This window comes from Antechinus flavipes, chromosome 1, assembly GCF_016432865.1.
Source record: "Antechinus flavipes isolate AdamAnt ecotype Samford, QLD, Australia chromosome 1, AdamAnt_v2, whole genome shotgun sequence".
In the NCBI taxonomy this organism is placed as follows: domain Eukaryota; kingdom Metazoa; phylum Chordata; class Mammalia; order Dasyuromorphia; family Dasyuridae; genus Antechinus; species Antechinus flavipes.
This window is the reverse complement of record NC_067398.1, coordinates 83608333-83624854: the sequence shown is the minus strand read 5'-3', so window position 1 is coordinate 83624854 and position 16522 is coordinate 83608333. Positions and strand designations below refer to the sequence as shown.

General features: G+C 49.2%; 1 protein-coding gene and 2 long non-coding RNA genes across 3 annotated transcripts in view; 2 read left to right on the top strand and 1 right to left on the bottom strand.

Annotated features, from left to right (window-relative positions):
• The window catches only part of GNAI2 (G protein subunit alpha i2), an 85986-nt gene that overhangs the window by 1576 nt on the left and 67888 nt on the right, over positions 1–16522 (top strand). The gene's annotated exons all lie outside the window — the stretch shown is intronic.
• LOC127554539 (uncharacterized) lies at positions 866–5717 on the bottom strand. The gene is made up of 2 exons (XR_007952005.1): positions 4409–5717; positions 866–2442 (listed from the first exon to the last, which is right to left on the bottom strand). It is a non-coding gene; the product is annotated as an uncharacterized LOC127554539 (long non-coding RNA).
• On the top strand, positions 4641–13545 carry LOC127554545 (uncharacterized). Its single transcript, XR_007952007.1, has 2 exons — positions 4641–4692; positions 13249–13545. It is a non-coding gene; the product is annotated as an uncharacterized LOC127554545 (long non-coding RNA).

Here is a 16522-nt window from a genome sequence, read left to right as displayed (position 1 = left end):
AGGGCGGGGTGCGGGTGTGTATGTGGGGGGTGGGGGTGGAAATAGAGAAGTTCCTCTTGGTGGTGGGAAGGGGGGAAGCTGCCGAGCCGCTGGGGGCTGGGGCTGCCTCCACCTCCCGGGCCTCGTTCCGCTTACTTTGAGCTTTGGAGTTTCGAAGTGCCCCCCCTTCTGCCCCTCCCTCGGAGCTGGGGGATGGGGACTGAACCTCTTCTTGGCTCCCCGGGGTGTGCTTTCGCCCCCCTCCCCCCTCCCGAGTGCTCCTAAACCCGGGGAGAGGGAGTTTGTTTGGATCTTTGGAAAAGAGGATTTCACCTTTTTTTTTTTTTTTTTTTTTTTTTTTTTTTTTTTTAAATCTGCTTCCAGCCCCTGGGGAAAATGGTGGCGCTAGGGGAAGGGGAAGGGGGTGGGGAGGGACGGACATGTTGCTGTCCGGGAACTGGAGGCAGCTTCGACTTCCCCTTTTCACAGTCCGCGGGACTGGCGGGGTTGCTGGGGAGAGAGACCAGCGGGGCCCGGGGCGGCGGTGCGTCCTAGCGATTGCCCAGGATTGGCGGGGGTGGGGGGTGGATCTTGTAAAGAGACTCTCCGAGGCTCCTGGGGTGAGAGGGGGGGTTCTGGAGCTGATAGGGAAGCCATTCTTTAACCTAGAGTTAAGGAAGTGGTTCTGTGCTAGCTGGTACCTCTCCCCATACTCAGCCAACCCACCCACCTCCCCCCCCCCTAAAAAAAAAAAAGAGCCTGAAGGCAGAAAAACAAAGCGTCTGGGCCGATGCTGGGCCACTCCTCTGGGGTTTGTCTGTAGGGCCGGGAAAATAAACCCCTGGTGGGTTTGTGATCCTGTGGGACTGGCATCTGACTCCTGGGAAATGTAGAAAGGAAATAGCCCCAGCCCAGGGAGGCCTAGGCCCTGGGCATCAGGATCTGAGGACCCGTGTGGGGCAAAATCGAGATGGGGGAAGAAAGGGAGGAGGATTCTCCTCTTTGGATCTCCCGGACCGTTTGTGTGGTGTTTCTGGTGCTTATCACTGATGAAATGTTCTGACGTCGAGAGGGGAGGAAATGGATGTACCCAGTACTGTGTGTGTGCTCTGGGGAAGGCTGAGGCCAGCTGTTTACGGGGAGGGGAGGGCAGGGCAGGGCAGGGCACAGCACAGCACCGCTCTCCGCACAGTTAGAAGCTGCTTCCTGTGCCTGGCGGTGTGTTCCTGAGAGGTGGGTGGAAGCTCTGTGTGGGCTGGTCCCAAGCTGTGTATGCCTTTCTCCGCATTCACGTTGGCCTTCCCCTTGGGATGGGCCCACCTCAAGCTTTAAGTAGCAGGTGGAAGATTGTCCCTGTTTCAGCTTGAAGCTTTCCCTGGCAGGGACTGCTGTTTTCTTTACAATGACATCATTCTCCTTTGAACCCCATTCTCCTTTATACCCCCAATTGGTATTGCCCTTGTCTAGCCTCCTTTTTTGAAAACAGGAGAGGGAAGGACAGTGGGGCCTTTGGTTAGGAGGAGAGGGTGGAAGGCTAACTTGGGGATTCTCAACCCACAAGGCTGGGCTGGGTTGCCTGTCTTCTGATCTGTCCCCCTGAGATTTTTTAAAGCAGGAATAAACTGGATTTTTTTCCTTATTAATTTTTTTAAAATAGCAGCTGTTCAAGTGTAAATAGTGCTGAAGTCTTGAGATATCTTATTCCCCTTGTTTGAAGCCAGAAATGGTTTTGGGCTCCCCTTCAGATGGTTGTAAAATGAGACTGTTTTTCACAGCGGAAGATGGGAGAGCTGCAGGCTGGCAGCATCCATCCTTTCTTCTGGATGGTGACTAATTAGAGGTGCTATTAGAGGTGGTAATTTCTGGGCACATGCATCAGTTTTAGGGTAATTACAGCTCTATGCTCACCTCCAGCAAAGCCATTCATTGGACTTGTGGGTTTAAGGATCCTGGCATCGCCTGTGGCTTTCAGAGAGAATGACTGACCAGGGAGGCTTTGGGATAAGCAGACTTTTTCAAGATGGCAACTGAATGGTGGAGAAGGGCTTTGCAGAGACCAGGTCTGCCGCCCACCCTCCCCCCAGGCTTTGCTTTATTCTTGGCCTGGCATACTGTGCTGTGTCCATCAGTGTGTCCAGGGTGGGAGGAACGCTTTTATGGTTCTTGGGTTCTTAAAAGTTTCTGAGAGAGGAACAGCTTCCTGGTTGGCAGGAGGAAACAAGCAGCCGAGAATGTGATAGCAGAGTGTGGGGCGACATGGGGCGGTCTTTTTGGCAGCCAGTCTCTTTGTAAGCTTCATTTGGCCCTCAGGTTTGGATGTGACCTCTGGGTTAGCAGAAACCTGATCTGTATTTTGATGTCTCCAGAGTGTCATTTGTAGAGTTAGTTTTTAAGGTGGCTTTGATGGAAGAGATCTTGCCTGTGTGCCTGTGTTGGCTCCCCAAAGGCTGAAGTGCCCTTACCCTGTTGAAAGATTTTATTGTCAAAGGACTGGTACTGGGAGTCTTACTCCGAGTTTCCCCCGACTGGTTTGGGGTGGGGGTGGGGGGTTGAGGAAGCAGCTGGACCAGTCAGAGAAGACCTTCCTTGTCCAGCTTCTAGTGGAACTTGGCCTTGGTGGGGGCAGGGGAGGAGGGGAAGCCCAGAGGAAGGAAAAGAGCAGAGCACAGTATTCAACGTATCCTCTGTCCTGGGAAGCCTTTTCCAAAGCTTTCTCTTTTATCCATTTCTGTGGCTCTTGTCCCCTTCTTTCCCTCTCTCCCTGGCAGTGCCAGCCACTTTCTATCCTATGTGTCTGCCTTTGGGGCCCAGATCACCCTCCCTGATGGATCCTTCTGTGGGTGCATTTTTTTCAGGAACATTGATAAGAACTGTCATTTCTCTAGTGCTTTTAACATTTACAAAATGTTTTCCCTATAGTAAACCTTGATAAGGATTATTAGCCCCCTCTTACAAATGAGGAACCTGACTCTAAGGCCTGTGGTCACCTGGCATAGTAAATGTTGTCTCTGGGATCAGCACTCAGGTTTGCCCTGAATCTAGAATATTTGCCATCATATCTCACTTTTTAAAAAAGTATATAGTAAATAAATGCTTTAATTCAGTAAACATTTATTAAAGGCTTCTTATTGCAAGGCACTCTCTCAGGTGTCAGGGATACTTTTCCCTGCTCTCAAGGTGCTTCCATCTTCCCTTGCTCTCTCTGGTCCTAAGTAGGTGTTGCAAGTACCCTGTTTTAACAGAGGAGAATCCCTAAGGTTTCACAGCTCACCAAAGTGTTAATCATTAGGATTTGAATCCAGGATTCCTGACCTCAAGGTCAGTATTCTTTACAAAGGAGAAGGTAATGTCCACTGGGCTCTCAGAGTGTTCCCACTACAAAGGTGTATAAAACAAGGATGTAAGGTCCTGTGTCCATGCACAGAAGAGAAAAGATGAAATAACACAACCTTTGCTCTTAAAGAGCTTACAGTCTAATTTGGTACAGGGCAAACACATCAGTAACTGAAGTGCTAGAGAGAGCTACATCAAACAGGATCCTGGAAGAAATCTAGTTAAAATCTTAAGATTTCTCTCTTCTCAGGGTCTCACTGAGCTGAAGCAGCCAGCCTTTAAGAAAGGGAAGTCTGTGGGCTCTGCACCAGGCCTGTACCTGCAAGGCTTTTCAAACTCCCCCTCCCTCCAATTTACAGTTTGGAGAAAAATCTGGATTTGTTGGTTAAGAAAGGAGATGAAACCTTGAGAGCCATCAGCTGGGTGGCTCAATAGATAGAGCCCCAAGCCTGCAATCTGGAAGACTTGAATTCAAATACAGTCCCAGACACTCACTAGCTCAGAGACTCAGGGCAAGCCACTTAACACTTTGCCTCAATTTCCTTATTTGTACATGGGAAATAATAATAGAACCTACTTCCTGGGGTTGTTGAGAGGATCAGATGAGTTATTTGTAAAGTACTTAGCCTGATACATAGTAACCACTATATAAATGTGACCTATTATTATTATTTACAGTATCATAGATTTAGATGAAATAATCCCTTAGCACAATGCTGAGCACATAAAAGGCACTAAATAAACACATGCTACTTCCCTTTTCTTCCCCTTAGAGGTTATAAGGGGACATTAAATATTACGGTTCTCCCTCCCCCCGCCCCATCCCAACCTTTTTAAATTTTTTTTAAACAGATGAGAAACCTGAGGTCCCCAGAAGGAAAGGAACTTGCCCAAGAGCTGATAAAACAGTCTGGCAAGGATTAAAGACCTTTGTTTTTTTTCTTAGCCTTAAGTCCGTAGCAAAATTATTTTTAAAAAGTCTAGCCTCCTTTCAGTGAAAATTAGAGCTCTGCCCACATTGGACCCCTGGAGGCAAGTGTGTGATGAACAGGAAGCACAGGTGTGCCCGCTAGGCAGGAAAGCAGCAGGCACTTACTTTTATTGTCCACCCTCTTCTTTCTTCCTGGAGCAAATCTTCACCTGAATTGAATGGAGTGGCTCTACTGCACTGCAGGCCTGGCTGGTAGCTAGAAGTTAGTTGAGAGCTTGTGTCCCCAGGAGTGAGAATGGAAAAGAGAAGGTAGCCACAGGTGGAATCTTATTAGTATTCTCTCTCCCAGGAAACCAGAAGTTAGCCGGAGGACTCTTGGAGGAATCTAGGAGAGATGGGAAATTACTCTAGATGGGCTGGGCAGGATGAAGTCTTGGCCAGAGAGTGAGGTGAGGTTTCCATGGTGCTGGGGAAAATCCATTGGACTGGAAATAGGGAGAGCAGGGTTCTTCTGGCCCTGACTCTGACACTGCTCAGGCTCTGGGTAGACTGGTCACCTCTCCTCCCAAGGCCTCAAGTTTTTTAATCTATCAAATGAAGGAGATAGACCAGATGATTTCTAAGCTCTCTTCCAGCGCTGAATAATCTGTGCCCTAATAACCCTTTGATTGTTGACGTTCTGTGTTCTTTGTTCTGAGGTCTCTTCAAACTGTGACACTGTGTGTGACTGAGACTGTGATTATGTGCTTCTGTTCCCTGGAAAATTATTATAAGCGTGATTGTTTTTCCCCACCCCCTTTTTGACTGATTTCTTTAATAGGCCCATAGGAAGCAAACCTTTTCTTGGGTTCAAGATCAGACCTGGGCCTCCCTGAGGGTGAACATTGGCTGTTATGGGGCACAGTATTGAAATACAATATAACAAGGTGAGGGTTAATGTTTTTAACCAGGAATTGGATCATAACAATGAGAGAAAATGGTGCTGGGTTGGTGAGGGTAGAAATTAAAAGGAGGCATTTGTCCCTCAAGGATGGGAAAGAGAAGGAACACCCCTTCTGCAGAAACACAGGCCTGCTGGTGGGGAGTTCAGGGAAGAAGGAAGAGAGGGAACTTCTTATACTGTATGAGAGCCATACACAGAGCAGTTCATTCCCTGTCACTGGAATATCATGGAGGCCATCTGCCCTTGTGTTTTGAGAGACCCCCTCTCCCCATAAGCTTCAATCTGGCTAATGGTGCTATGGGTTGCGCTGGCTGGGATGAATCACAGGTGGATGGACTCCTCTCAGAAGATGAGTGGGTGAAGTCTGTGCTGTGTGATAGGTGAGCCTGGCTTAATAGGAAGGATGCACCTGCTTAAAATCAGCTCCCCACCCCAAACAAGGAATGCTTTCTCTGAGGTACCTGGGAGAGCCTCTCCATTATAGCCCCACTACACACATCGGGGAGGGGCAAGTGCCCACTGTGAACCTCATAGCACCCTAGAAGGAGTTTTCACCCTGACTTCCATTTTTGATGAAGGCCATAGAGATTGAGTAATATACTTGGGGTCACAGGGTGTACTGGTACTAACTCAGATGGGGCAGCCCTTGAAATGGGCCCCGATGTCATCTGCATAGTTCTGCCCGGAGAGCAGGCCTCTCTGCTCTCGCTATAAACTCAAGTTCACTCGTTTGGCCTCAGCATCCGTTTGTGTTGGGCACATTTAAGATTTGTGTGACAATAATGGGCCCTCCTATAATCATGGCGGGTTATTATTGACGTGCATTGTGCCTGAGCAAGCTAAGCACTCCCTAATAGCTCTCTGAAGAATTAACCAGGATGGGAAAGACATCTTTGTTCATTGTTGGCTCCATGTTTTTTTTAAAAAAAAAAAAATCCTTTTAATTTTGTAAAGCTCTTTTGGCCAGCAGCCAGCCCCCAAAACAATAGGCTCAGTTGGGTTAAGTTGGTGTGCAGGGTCTGTAGCTAATAATGTTGTTTGAACATAATACCATCCCAGTGCCCATTTTTAGGAAGTGTCTGGTAGGCTGGTATCCCTCTGTCCTGGCTCCCTCCTCACCTCAGTTTCTGCTGCTTTGACTCTGGCTAACACATTTTACTAAAACTTAAAATGATTGCAGGAATTCAGGTCTGTATTTGGAAATGATTTTGAATCAGGGACAGAGTCAACCTGTGAAGATCCAAAGAGAACCTGGCTCTTTTATCAAATTGATTTAGGGCTGCAAAGAGACCTAACGACCATCTTCCCCATGCTGAAGTTCATTTTAAAGCTGAAGTTCAGAGAGATTAATCACTTGGCCAAAGTTACAACAAAAATAGCAGGGTCTGAATTTGAACCAGGTGTTGTGGCTTCAAATTCAGTGCCCAGTCAATTGCAGCAGTTGCTTTCTTAGGAATCCTTGCTCTCAAAACCATCCCTAAGGCCTGGAAATCGTGTTCAGCCCTTGGCCTGGGCAGTGCTTCCCAGAGACAGCTGTTGGGGAGGAGATGGGCTCAGGCTCCTAGTGCTAAGAGACCAAAGGGCTTACACCATCCATCCTTGGTGTTGGGTTTAACCCCCCTCCATTTAGATGCCAGGCTTGTGGGGGAGGGAATCTGTACTGGTTGGATTTGGGAAGTTATTCTATGGATGCACATGGGAATAAGAATTGGAAGTTAGAAGAATATAAGATTTAGAATGGGAATGAACATACTTTAGACATCTATCCAGTCCAGCCCCAATACTTGGGAGAAGAGGAGACTAAGGCTCATAGTTTGGAAGGGACTTGGCCCCAAACTCACAAATAGAAACATAATTTGAACTCAGATTTCAAATCCTGTGCTGCTTTGATTCAGGTGGGAGACTATTGGCAATGCAAGAGACTCACTCCATCACTTACTAGTAGTATGACTTAGGACAGACACCTTCATCTCTCCAAGCTTCTGAATATCCTCATCTGTAATTGGGCACCAAAGTGGTGTGAGAAAAGTGTTTTCTAAACTTTAAAGCCCTATAGAAATGGAGCTGTCATCACTGGTCATTCTCCCAACTTATGCTCTCTGTGTATGGAGAGTCCGAGGCCAGTGGGTCTCTGGGTATTCAATCAGTTAGAGTGTGGGGAAGGGCGGTGATGGGCAAGATTTAGGGATATGGAGGTGGGATGGAAGTTGATGGTCTGAGTCCATCTGTTTTGTCTGAGTCCTGCCTGATTTTCTGTCCCCCTTCCTGAGCACGGTGGAGAAAAATGTTGGATTTATCATCAGGAGACCTGTACTGAAGCCCTGGCACTGACTTCCCCACAGTGACCTGGGAACATCACTTAGCCATTTGTAAAATGAGGCCTGAAGACTTGCCCAACTCCCTCACTAGATAGTTGGAAAGACAAAATGAGAGCCTTTGGGGGAAGGAGCCTCTGTTGTCCGAGATTTGGAAGTAGTGCCAAGGTTCAAATCCAACTGCTGTTTACAAGTTGTGTAACTCTAAGTAAATTCCTTCCTCTCTTAAGTTTCCTTTTTTGTAAAATGAAGGGAGTGAACTGGATGGATCTCAAAGGACCCTTCCAGTTAAGAATCCTGTGGACATCCTTCAACAGACTGAGCTTTCTAAGCATCAGGGCCACCCTCTGGGGCTACTGACCTCTGTCACCATTCCCATCACTCTCCTGATTGTGAATCAGCAGAAGGATTGGGGGAGGAGGTTAAGGGAAGGGAAGGGAACCAAAGATGTGATCTCCCCTATCTCTGGAAGGATTATGGTTTTTGGAGCCTGAACTCTCTGCAGCAGAACACACAGCCCTCCCTTCTATTCCTCTTTTCTCCCCCATCTGCCACAGATTGTTCTAGTTCTCCAGTTCCAGTCTTGTGAGCTTCCTTTACCATTCCCCACTTCACCCAGTGCCCCGAGTTATTTTTAGATGAAGACAGGAAAGTCCTTTGAGTCCCAAACATTTGGGGAGGAGGAGACTTAGGAAAACCCAGGCCTGAGCCTGAAAAGTGACTCCATTTCACAGCTTTCCTTCAGTTTCTCCTGGTCTCTTCTCTCCAGTTTTTCTGTTCAGGATGAAAGGTTGATATTCCCAGGATCTCTTTCCTGGGCTAACTTAGCTCACTGAGTATTGGAGATTACCTCCTCTCCCCGAATTCAATCAACCTATAGGAAAAGGGTACTGGGCCCCTTCCCCAAGTATTTCATCTGCCTTCATAAGATTTAGAGCTGGAAGGGACCTTCTCTAGTTCAACCACCTCATTCCAGAGAGGAGAAACCCAAATACCACCTGGAATGGGGAAATGACTTGCCCAAGCTCACCATAGATGGCAGTCCCACAGTGTCAGGGATACAGTCTTCCTTTCTCTCTGCACGATAGGGTCTGTTTACTTCTCTTCCTTCCATGCAGCCCAAATGATTGTCATAAACCACCTGTGTGACCATGTCACTCTGGCTGATAAACCTCAGTGGATCCCCAGGCAGGTAAGAGACAGAGAACAGAGAGAGCTGAAGTGGGAGTCAGGAAGATCTTGTTTCTGATGTTCACCAACTATTTGACCTCTGGGCAAGTCCCTTAACTACCGTCTGCATCAGTTTCCTCATCTGTAAAGTGAAAATAACAATCGTGGGATTGTGTCAACTAAGAGAGGGGATGTGTGTGTATTGATGTATATGGAAGTGTATGTATATGTGCCATATAAAGTTTATCTGTTGTTATTATTACTACTACCAGCCCCACCATCTCTAGGAGCAGATATATTCTCAATTCTTTGTCATTTCAGCCTGGTCCCAGCCTCCCCCTCCAGCCTTATTCCTTAGTCATAGTGGCCTTTTTCCTATCCAGCACTCCCATTCCAAAGGTTTGCTCTGCCCACACAATCCTGAGTTTCCTGTAAGGCTCAGCTCAGGGGCCACCTTCTACTCAAGTCTTAAGTCGTCTCCACCAACTGGCTGATGTCTAGTACGCGTTCTGTACTTGTACATGGTTTTTCCTTCCCCTTCCTGTAACGTTCAGGCTAGCTTTCTGGAGGTCCTCCGGAAGGGCCTTGGGCTCAGCAGGATAGACACCACGAGAATGGTCAAGAATAGAATCTAGATTCTTTATGCTGGCCGGGTCTTGATCTTAGTGCAGGAGGCAGGAGAGCCGCCTTGAGGCTGGTCAAAGATAGAATGTCTATCTTCTAATCCTTCTTAGCCCTTATATACCTTATTGTAATTACAGCATACTGGTTATGTGTGAACGGGAGAACCATTACATCACCGTACTAAGTATATATGTGAAGTAGAGAATCATCATTTCATCAATTCCACCTTGTTTCAAGGTACTTCTCCAAAGTTCCCGCTGACTTCATCTTCCTCCATCTAGAATGTAGGCTCCTTGAAGGCAAGGTTGTTTCCTGTTTGTCTTTGTACACTGGAGGCTAGTAGAGTCAAAGTAGCAGGTGCTTCATAAATGTATTTTGATTGACCGATTGAAGAAGGGAGTGGGGGGCCAGGAATGGGCCTGGCCTTCCTCGCTGGAAAGTGAAAAAAAATTTGAGGTGGCAGTGCCATGCAGTTTCTTCCAGCTTTGCTTCTCCCTCCTGAACCTGGTGGTAGGCAGTGCGCACAGTTGGCGCTTTTTGAATGTGGGTTGAATTGATTTGCTTGAATTAGCCCTGCTGAGAGAGGAAGAGGAATGGGTACATGCGGCGTCTTACTTCATGTTTGTTGATGATGAAGCACAGGAAGTATTGTCTTCTGCCATTAGACTTAGAGGCTCAGCTTTCATTTGAGTTGGAAGAGACCTCAGAATATAGAATGTCAGACTCGAAGGGACTTTAGGATGGCAGAATTGGGAGAGTTGGCAAATATAGAATCCGAGCTTTAGAGTTGGAGAGATTCACTTTGCAGATGAGGAAACTGAGGTCCAGAGGTTGAGAGCCTCGTCCAGTCAGACGGAGGTCCTAAGTGTCAGAGCTGAGTTTGACCCCAGATCCTTATACTCCAAACATTTTTCTGGGCTATACCGCACTGCCTCCTAGCCCAAGCCCTTTCCCAAGGATATAGGTCACACCTTAAAATGGTGGTAGAAGAAGGTAGAATGCTGGTGTTCTAACAGTGTCTGAAAGCATAGAGGTGGCTCCAGGGGATAGAGCTCTGGGTCTGAAGGCAGGAAGATCTGAGTTCAAATCCAGCCAGTCACTCATTAGTGTTTCACTTTTGTATCTCTCCCCCCCCCCCCCCTCAAGAAAGGTGACAATCTCACATGGAATCATTTACCCCTGTCTACCTCAGTTTCCTTATCTATAAAATGGGGATAATAATAATGGCTCCTACCTCCGCTAGGTCATTATGAGGATCAAAAGAGTTAATATCCGTAAAGTGCCTGGCACATAGTAGATGCTGCATAAATGTTAGCTATTATGATGATTTATATGATGATAATAAGGTAGCTAAAATGAAGGGAGGAGCCCGGACCCTGATGGAAACTATCCTTTGGCCCTGAACTCTCATTTATTTGGCCCCTTAAGATCACTGCTTGAGCTCTGAAATCCATGAGCCCCAGAGTCGAGGCCCCATTTCTCTACCATGGGTGGGGAGGAATTGTAGTAAAGAAGATGCAAATGTAACCCTGGCTGGCTTCTCTGCTAGTTTGCATTTCAATAACCTCCACCAGTTTGTAGAGCCCCTGTGACTTTGGGGGAGGGGAAGAGAGACGGGCTTGGGTGGGAGTGGGGGGGGGGGGTTACTTCTGACCCTACTGTGTGTTCTTCTCCCCTGTGGGTGGCTAAGGAGGGAGAGGGGAGGGGAATATAAGTGCTTAGCTCTTGGTGGAGCGTCCTCCATTACCCTTTGTCCCCTTTTATAGCCTGAGGCAGGAAAGGGAAGAAAGGGCTGAGCTGTCTTGAAACTGGAAGGCTGCTCCTTTTCTTTGGGGAAATTGCTGGGGAGATGAGATGGGTCCCTAAGCTGGGGGATTTTGTCTTGTTGCATTTTGTATCCCCTCTAGGGATGACAGGCTTCTGCTCCCAAAAGGCCTGTAATGGTTAGGGATTCTGCTCAGGCTACAATGTTCCCTCTGGGCTCAGAACTGGGAAGGCCAGAATAATAGCAAAGTAGAGAGGCCTGGGGCTGACCCCCTCTCCATCCTTTTACCCCCTGACTAATTGTGTCTCCTGGAGTTCAGTATTATCTCTAAATTTCACTTTCCTCACCTGTGAAATGGAGGCTTGTATTAGGAAATTGTCTCTGGGTCCCTTCCAGCTCCAACTTTCCAGGTTCTAAAATTAAGACAATTCTGAAAGCCCTTAGACATACCCCCAGCTCTGTCAAGCTGAAACTGAGAGAAGGAAAGGGACTTACCCAGGAGGACACAGTGAGTGGAGGAGGAGAGTCTAGAACTCTGCTTTGCAGACTCCCAGTCCTCTCCCCAGCCTGGCACCTGGTGGACCCCTCTCTCCATCCACCAAATTCCAAGGCTTATAGAGAAGAGGTACCACTGCCACATTTTATATTAGACAGCATCCCATACGAGGCCCTCTCCACCTCCCAGTTCCACAATTGGAATTGAGACTCTGCTCAGGCCCTCATATGTGCCCACAGGGTTCAGGCTTGGACCTGTGGTTACCTCTCAAACTCCTATGGAAATTATTGAATTTTTAGCCTTACAGAGTAGGAAACTGAGGCCCAGAGAAGTTCTGGCTAAGGTCACTGTTGGAAACAGTATTCATCACCACAGATAGTAATTCTCTTTTTTATTTTTTTGTGTGGTTTTTTTTTAATAACTTTTTATTGACAGGACCCATGCCAGGGTAATTTTTTATAGCATTATCCCTTGCATTCACTTCTGTTCTGATTTTTCCCCTCCCCCAGATGGCAAGCAGTCCTTTACATGTTAAATAGGTTACAGTATATCCTGGATACAATATACGTGTGCAGAACCGAACAGTTTTCTTGTTGCACAGGGAGAATTGTATTCAGAAGGTATAAATAACCTGGGAAAAAAAACAAAAATGCAAGCAGTTTATATTCATTTCCCAGTGTTCTTTCTTTGGGTGTAGCTGCTTCTGTCCATCTTTGATCTATTGAAACTGAATTAGCTCTCTTTATCGAAGAGATCCACTTCCATCAGAATACATCCTCAAACAGTATCGTTGTTGAGGTATATAATGATCTCCTGGTTCTGCTCATTTCACTCAGCATCTGTTCATGTAAGTCTCGCCAGTCTTCTCTGTATTCATCCTGCTGGTCATTTCTTACAGAACAATAATATTCCATAATGTTCATATACCACAATTTACCCAACCATTCTCCAACTGATGGGCATCCATTCATTTTCCAGCTTCTAGCCACTACAAACAGGGCTGCCACAAACATTTTTGCACATGTGGGTCCCTTTCCTTCTTTAGTATCTCTTTGGGATATAAGCCCAGTAGAAACACTGCTGGATCAAAGGGTATGCACAGTTTGATAACTTTTTGAGCATGGTTCCAAATTGCTCTCCAGAATGGCTGGATGTGTTCACAATTCCACCAACAATGTATCAGTGTCCACATCCCCTCCAATATTCCGCATTATCTTTCCCTGTCATTCTACCCAATCTGACAGGTAGTAACAGATAGTAATTCTCAAAGCAGATCATACATTCCCTTTTTTCTGTTATGCCCACAAGGTATATGTAATACATATCTATATGTCTCTGTCTATATATAGATATATTAGAGGTATATAGAAAGAAGACCCTACCCCAGAGCCTGAGCTAGAAACACAAGATTAACATCCTTCCTTTTCCCTTTCTTTCCTCCCCCAAAACCCCCCACAACTAAAAACAAGAGATAATCTCTTGAGAGATGTTATCCTGAGGATGGACTTAATGCACACTAATTCAGAGACCCAAGGCTTCCTGGGAAGGGTGACCCTTGAGAAAGTCTTTGAAGGATGTTCAGAAGACGGTGACTTCTCACCTTCACAGGACTCATGGCATTCTACTTGGTTCTCGCCTTTGTACTCTTTCTTGTATCAGAATTACTTGTGTGCTTTTACTTCCCCTATACAGGATTTAGGATAATGTGGCCCAGCCTCTCCTACCTGCATGGAAGGAGAAGTGGGAGAAGCGGGGGCTCAGAGGGAGGAGAGTGACCTGCCCAAAGTGCTACAGGTTCCAGGAAGTGCCGGAACCCGGATTGATCCCTCCCACGGTGGGATTCCTGTGTAGGTGTGGGCTGGCTTAGACACCCACCCTCTGCAGTCCGCTCTAGTTCTCACTTCGGGTATTTACTGTCTGGATGACCTTAATCACGCCACCTATCCCTGATGGACCTCATTTTCTTTATAAAAGGAAGGGTTGATTAAATGATCTCCAACGCGTTGTAACTTGGACCCTATGGCTATGGATTGGAGATCTAAGACAAGAATAAATAATGGCCGGTGCCCATCTACTCTCTGGAAAAGGAGCCTGGGCCTGCAGAGGCCACGGGCTGGGGGACGGACACCAGCTCTGGCGTCCCAGGCTCAGGATGCTGCTGCTTCGCTCACCAAGGAGCGCTGGGGATCCCTGGCCCTCAAGTGGGAACCGCCCGCCCGTTATCTGGGGAAATGGTGCCATGAAAGCAGAATTACTGGCTGTAATGATGCCCTAAGTGGGTTATAAATGTGCTCTGCCATTACCAGCCTGATTTTTTCCCAGTGATGTTCACCAATAAATTTGCCAAGGGCCATTTGTAAGCTCGGAAGGCAATCTCCGGCTCCTCCGTTCCAGGGACCTCGGGCCCTGGGGTGGGGTGGCCGATGGCGGGCTGGCAAGGGAGGGCTCCGTGGGAGTGTCCCTGCCAGAGACTATCCTGCTGGTTTACCGATGAGGAAGCTGAGATGCTAGGAGATCAAGGGGCTTCCCCAGCTCCTGTGGTTTTATCAGTAGAATCACAAGGTCTCAGGGGCCAAAGCTGCTGGGAATTTGGAGGGGAAGTTGGCCCTCCAATGGGGGGGACAAAGTGCAGAACCGGGGGATGAATCCTGGGTTCTTTTCCAGGACAGTCAGGTGCCTCTCTGGGATTTGTGGTGAAAGTGAGCCCCGACTATGCTAGGGAAAGGGGGGCAATCCTGGGCACTTAGAGGCACCAGCCAGATTGGTTCTAACCTGAGTGCCTTGGTGGGGGGGTTAATGGGGAAGGGCCCCGGCCATTCAGGATGCCCATATTTAGGTTCCAGTTCAGTTGCTGTGAATTCTGCCTGGAAGGACCTCCGTCCGCCCGTCCCTCCTTTGCACTGACCCGGGTGGGCAGCGTGGCCCCGGGACGGGCCCGCTCGGTGTGTGGCCGCCAGAGCAGAAGGCAGCCTCCTGGAATGGGTGCTGGCCCCTTAAGTGCCGAGCCAGGCCCGGGCCCCCCTCCCGCTGCCCCTCCCTCCCGGGCAGCCAGCTCATTAGAACTTGAATGGGTCCAGGCTAGCAACAGGCATTGAGATGCTGGGCCAGAAAGAAGCCTTTCTTCCCCTCCCCCTTAATAGGGCTTTGTCTCCGGGAGGCCTAGTCCCTGTCTGGCCTCTCTCTTCTGGGAGGGGAGGCTGAAGAAGGGGGGAGACGGCCTGGCAGCCGCCTTTGTCTGCCTGGGCTTTGTGAGCGGCTGGGAAGAGGTGCCCGGGGCTGCTGGGGCCCGCCGGGGCTTCCTGGGCAAACAACAGCAACAACAATTCCCACGTCTGCTTGGGAGGCGCTCCCATCGAGGTGCTGCGGGGTGGGCCGGCTCGGCAGTACCTGCCTTTTAAAGGCTCGGAAGGGGGCAGGGAGAGAAGTGAGCGGGCAGGACCCCAGCTGAGGGGGCCCGCCCTGCCTCCCCACCCGGGGCTTCCCCGAGATTAGCCTGGGTCCCCGGCCCGACGGGCCCCGATCCAGTCTGAGAGCTTCCCCCGGGTTTGGGCTGTGCTGGGAGCAACAGGTCTAGGCTGTGGGAGGAAGCCTGAAGGATGGGCCGGCCCGCCAGGTGGCCCTGGGAGGTTCTCTCTGAGGCCTCCTAGCAAGAGGCGGGCTCCGACCATAACTGAAGTCGGGATGTTTTAGAGACATGTCAACATCCTCTCCCCTCCCCATCCTGTGAGAAGTCCCCGGCAGAAATGGTTCCGGTCCCGCCATGATGGCCGAGATCCTTTCTCTCGGAGCTCCTCTCTCGCTTTCGCTTGAACGTGCCTGATAGCGGCTTCCATGGCTGAATGAGTCAGATTCTACTCCACTTGTTCTCTGTAGATGAGTTCAGGCCCCTCCTCTCCCCCTTCCTTCTCCTCCTTCTTCCCCAACCCCCTCACCTCGTTCCATCCTCTGCCTTAGTTAAAGCTATTTTGTGACATTGTGGTGTAGTGAGAAAAATGCGGGGCTTGAGACAGGAGAAACTGGGCTTTGACCTTAAAATAGTGGTTATTGATAGCTTCTGTTTTTATATTACCTGTTTCTGAATATATTCTCCTCTATCCTTTTTTTTTGTTTGTTTGTTTAAAAATAATCAGGGGAAAAAACCCCCCGTTCAGCAAAGCCGGCCTCTCCACGTTGTGAGTCTGGCAGCGTTTGCAACAATCTCCCCAGCCGCCTGCTCTGCAGGGAAAGCGGGGGAGCCCTGGGCCGGTTCCCGGGCTGGGGGGAGAACGGCAGCACACCTGTTTCTGTGGCGCCCCTGTAACCTCGGTCTCCTGCCCGCCCAGGTCTCCGTGTCCGGTCAGAGACGCCTTCTCGGGCCTGGGTTTCTCCTGACCCACTTCCTGCCCGCGGCCAGAAGCCGGGGGGGAAAAGGGGGGGATGACCCGGGCCACCCCTGCATCGGTGGGAAGCCCACCTCGGTGACGGAGGGCAGCACTTCCGCACCGAGCCCCGCTCTCCCATCTCCGCCTCCGCCAGAAGTGGCCCCTCCGACTGCTTAGCGCTAGTTGGTTTAAATGTGCCGTGATCACGTCAGGACGCCCCCCTCCCTTTCCGTGTGGGCCCTGGGAAGACCCCGCTCTCTTGGCCTTTGTGCCCGTGGGCTTAGCAAAGACCCTGGAGCCTTAGGCATTAACTGTGAGGACTGAGAAATCACCTAGTTCAGCCCTCTTGCTTTACAGCAGAGGAGACTGAGGCCCAAGGAAGGAAGGGGCTTCGGGAAAGCCAGGAACTAATCTAGGAGAGGATGCGGGGTTAGAACAGGCCTCCGTTCCCAGTCCTGTTGTCCATCCCCTTCTCCCACGCCCTGGGGGGGGGGGTGATGAAGGTACCCTTAAATCCCCAGGCCATTTACACTAGGGGAGGGCAGGAGCTGGGGGCGCCCGCTGGGGGCCGGCTCTCAGGGGGACCACAAAGACTCTCTCGTGGT